The 4909-nt window shown below is 47.6% G+C and overlaps 1 non-coding gene across 1 annotated transcript; it reads right to left on the reverse strand.

Annotated features, from left to right (window-relative positions):
• Nucleotides 1-782: 782 nt before the first annotated feature.
• Nucleotides 783-865, reverse strand: TRNAL-UAA. The gene has a single exon. It is a non-coding gene; the product is annotated as a tRNA-Leu (tRNA).
• Nucleotides 866-4909: the final 4044 nt, after the last annotated feature.

The following is a 4909-nucleotide window of genomic DNA, read 5'->3' on the forward strand; positions in this document are numbered from 1 at the left end:
AACATGATGTTATAGTAATGTTGTTTTGATTGATGCTGCTGCAGTTGGGCTGTTCCCTCACGTGTTTCTGTTGTTTTTGTTTGGTTCATCACCAAGGCTACCTGATGTCATTTCCGCCTTGGAGGTCTATTTAAATCGTGTATGTTATACTCTGTGTATGCCATTATCTGTTTGAGAAAGGCTCGTATTGTGAGCCGAAACGAGCGTCACAGAACTGTGTCTGAAAATTAGGGACAGTCCCGCCAAATCCGGGACAGTTGGTAACTATGATTCTGATGGAGTGGCAGGTCGTGCATGCACACTAACAGTCCATTCATTCTCTATGAGAGCGAACGAGATAGCCAAGTACACCTGGTGCTCCATCAGAACAGGGGAACGGGTCCCCCATTCTCATGAGCGGTGAGGGTCCCAGCAGTCAGACCCTCCCAGTGATCAGCCAGTTACTCTCCTTATCCTGTGGATAGGGGATAATTTATAAACTTGGCTACAACCCCTTTAAGCTCTAATGAACGTATGCCGACCGGCTCAAACCCCACTTCTGCTAGTTTTGCAAGTAAAATATAGAGGGAAAGAGTATAAAATTAATACTTCTTCAAGAAAAAAAAAAACACCAGTCTCAATCTGACACTGAATACATATATACTTGTACAGCACTTCATCTTTTATTCATAATATCTGATACTAGAACATGTGGCATTAAACAGCAAAGCTAAGACAGCTTTATCAGCTAAGGCTAACCAGAAATCTTATAAGAAATAAATAAATAGGGGGGAAAAAATAGCTACCAGGAGTGGGGTTCGAACCCACGCGGACAAACATCCATTGGATCTTAAGTCCAACGCCTTAACCACTCGGCCATCCTGGTACTGGCAGGGAGGGGGCGCTCACTATCTCTTATAGGTGCTTTATGCAACACCATTCTACACACACCACGATACAGTTAATTAATCACAAAGAGATTCTCCTCTACAAGAGATGTCCGGTTCATGAACGTGTCTCTAATTTGAATTGATTCTTTTCACTGAACTGGAGGAGACAATTCATCTGACGGAACGAATCCGTTTGAAGCAGCTCAGTGTGACGTAGCAGAGACCTAGCAGCATGTCTTGTGTAACATGATCCTAGAGTGGAAGCAGGCGTCTGCTGGCCCCTCCCATCCCTGCCCAGCAGCCAATCAGATCTGAAGCAAGCACTGAGTCACACACACAGTACACTGAGGCTAAGAATCTAATAAGTCTACTAGTTAAAGGGGTTGTCCGGTTGCAGAGCTGTGAAGCAAGCACTGAGTCACACACACAGTACACCGAGCCTAAGAATCTAATAAGTCTACTAGTTAAAGGGGTTGTCCAGGTTCAGATCTGTGAAGCAAGCACTGAGTCACACACACAGTACACTGAGGCTAAGAATCTAATAAGTCTACTAGTTAAAGGGGTTGTCCGGTTGCAGAGCTGTGAAGCAAGCACTGAGTCACACACACAGTACACCGAGCCTAAGAATCTAATAAGTCTACTGGTTAAAGGGGTTGTCCGGGTACAGATCTGTGAAGCAAGCACTGAGTCACACACACAGTACACTGAGGCTAAGAATCTAATAAGTCTACTAGTTAAAGGGGTTGTCCGGTTGCAGAGCTGTGAAGCAAGCACTGAGTCACACACACAGTACACCGAGCCTAAGAATCTAATAAGTCTACTAGCTAAAGGAGTTGTCCGGTTGCAGAGCTGTGAAGCAAGCACTGAGTCACACACACAGTACACCGAGCCTAAGAATCTAATAAGTCTACTAGTTAAAGGGGTTGTCCAGGTTCAGATCTGTGAAGCAAGCACTGAGTCACACACACAGTACACCGAGCCTAAGAATCTAATAAGAGTCTACTAGCTAAAGGGGTTGTCCGGGTGCAGAGCTGTGAAGCAAGCACTGAGTCACACACACAGTACACCGAGCCTAAGAATCTAATAAGAGTCTACTAGTTAAAGGGGTTGTCCGGGTGCAGAGCTGTGAAGCAAGCACTGAGTCACACACACAGTACACCGAGTCTAAGAATCTAATAAGAGTCTACTAGTTAAAGGGGTTGTCCGGGTGCAGAGCTGTGAAGCAAGCATTGAGTCACACACACAGTACACAGAGTCTAAGAATCTAATAAGTCTACTAGTTAAAGGGGTTGTCCGGTTGCAGAGCTGTGAAGCAAGCACTGAGTCACACACACAGTACACCGAGCCTAAGAATCTAATAAGAGTCTACTAGTTAAAGGGGTTGTCCGGGTGCAGAGCTGTGAAGCAAGCACTGAGTCACACACACAGTGCACTGAGCCTAAGAATCTAATAAGTCTACTAGTTAAAGGGGTTGTCCGGGTTCAGATCTGTGAAGCAAGCACTGAGTCACACACACAGTACACCGAGCCTAAGAATCTAATAAGAGTCTACTAGTTAAAGGGGTTGTCCGGGTGCAGAGCTGTGAAGCAAGCACTGAGTCACACACACAGTACACCGAGCCTAAGAATCTAATAAGAGTCTACTAGTTAAAGGGGTTGTCCGGGTGCAGAGCTGTGAAGCAAGCACTGAGTCACACACACAGTACACCGAGTCTAAGAATCTAAAAGTCTACTAGTTAAAGGGGTTGTCCGGGTTCAGATCTGAAGCAAGCACTGAGTCACACACACAGTACACAGAGTCTAAGAATCTAATAAGTCTACTAATTAAAGGGGTTGTCCGGGTTCCGATCTGTGAAGCAAGCACTGAGTCACACACACAGTACACCGAGCCTAAGAATCTAATAAGAGTCTACAAGTTAAAGGGGTTGTCCGGGTTCAGATCTGTGAAGCAAGCACTGAGTCACACACACAGTACACAGAGTCTAAGAATCTAATAAGTCTACTAGTTAAAGGGGTTGTCCGGGTTCAGATCTGAAGCAAGCACTGAGTCACACACACAGTACACTGAGGCTAAGAATCTAATAAGTCTACTAGTTAAAGGGGTTGTCCGGGTTCAGATCTGTGAAGCAAGCACTGAGTCACACACACAGTACACCGAGCCTAAGAATCTAATAAGAGTCTACTAGTTCAAGGGGCTGTCCAGGTTCAGAGCTGTGAAGCAAGCACTGAGTCACACACACAGTACACCGAGCCTAAGAATCTAATAAGAGTCTACTAGTTAAAGGGGCTGTCCGGGTGCAGAGCTGTGAAGCAAGCACTGAGTCACACACACAGTACACCGAGCCTAAGAATCTAATAAGTCTACTGGTTAACCTCCTCACGACCGCCGTACGCAGGATTGCGTCTTCGCGGCGGTCGTGCTGTTCTGGCTGGACGCGCCGGTGCGTCCTCTCGCGAGACGCGAGATTTCCGGGTATGCCGGCCCGCGCATGCGCATCGCGGGCCGGCAAAATTCAAAGAAGAACTTCGTCATCAACCTGCCGGCCACGATCATTGGCTGGCAGGTTGATGATTTTCAAAAAAACGAATCAGCAGCCAGATAACCCATCATATTAGTAAATATGATGGGGTTATATGGCTGCTGTGCTCCTCTGCTCCTTCTTTTGGTCGGTTGGTTCCAGGAGAGGAGCAGAGGAGCACATCATTACTGTGAGTACCCACTACACTACACTTAGCCCCCAGATCACCTCCCAGCACCCAATTAACCCTTTGATCACCCCTTCTTGCCCCTGTCAATCACTAGTGAAAAGGAAAAAAAGTGATCAGTGCAAACTGTCACTTTTTTTCACTGGTATTGACCGTTAGGTTTTAGGTATAGTTTAGGTCCCTTGGTTAGGTAGTTAGCGATCAGTTAGCGCCCAGCCCACCGCACCGCAGTCCGTTATTCGCTGATTAGCGTATCGCTAATCAGCATTTGTACTTTTATAGTATCTGAAAGTGATCAAAACTGATCAGGGTCAGATCTATAATAGTACTAGTGTCACTTTAGTTCGCCCTCCACCCAAAACGCAGTGTTTGCCCGATCAGGCCTGATCGGTCGCCCACACGTGCGTTCGCCCACACCCGCCCCACCGCAGTGACCAAAAAAAAATTTTTTTTTGATTACTGCACATTCACTTTACACGCACTGCGGCGATAAAAAAATCAGTTTTGATATTTTTTATCAACCGCAGCGGCCTCCGGTACTTCGCTAGGCTCCCCTTTGTAAGACAGGCTTGCTTTTTTTTTCTTGGGTAGTCTCAGGGAATACCCCGAAATTTAGTTGCCCACATGTCTAACAGGGGGTATTCTTCTGAAGAGGCCTACAGGCTTCTGACCCAGTCGGATGAGGAGTGGGAACCCTCATCTGATGAATCCAGCGGCTCAGAATACGAACCTGTAGAAAGCAGTGGCTCTCTGACCCAAAGTTCGGACGAGGAGGCTGAGGTCCCTGATAGCAGCAGGCGTACCCGGCCCCGTGTCGCTAGACCGCAGGTTGCGCAGGATCCGCTTCAAGAGCAGCAGAGTGGGGCTGGTGCTGTCGGATTACGTGGTGAGGCATACACCAGCAGCCCAGTCCTTCCTGGACCTAGTACCAGCACTGCCGTACAACCTGGTGAAGTAGCGAGCACCAGAAGGGCAGTTGAAGCTGGTACGGTGGCACGTGCAGTAGTGACCCCGTCGCAGCCACCGCAAAGACGTGCCCGTAGAGCCCCTAGAATCCCAGAGGTGCTGGCAAACCCTGATTGGCAGTCCCCAACTTCCGCCGCACCCGTAGTTTTCCCTTTCACTGCCCAGTCTGGAGTTCGGGTTGAGACAGCTCAGATCGGTTCGGCCCTGGGATTTTTTGAGCTGTTCTTGACTGCGGAGCTTTTAGACTTAGTTGTGGCCGAAACAAACAGATATGCCACACAATTTATAACCGCTAACCCGGGAAGCTCTTATGCCCAGTCTTTCCGGTGGAAACCAGTCCAAGTTTCCGAAATTAAAACTTTTCTGGGC

The sequence above is a fragment of the Bufo gargarizans genome, chromosome 4 (genome assembly GCF_014858855.1).
Source record: "Bufo gargarizans isolate SCDJY-AF-19 chromosome 4, ASM1485885v1, whole genome shotgun sequence".
Taxonomy (NCBI): Eukaryota; Metazoa; Chordata; class Amphibia; order Anura; family Bufonidae; genus Bufo; species Bufo gargarizans.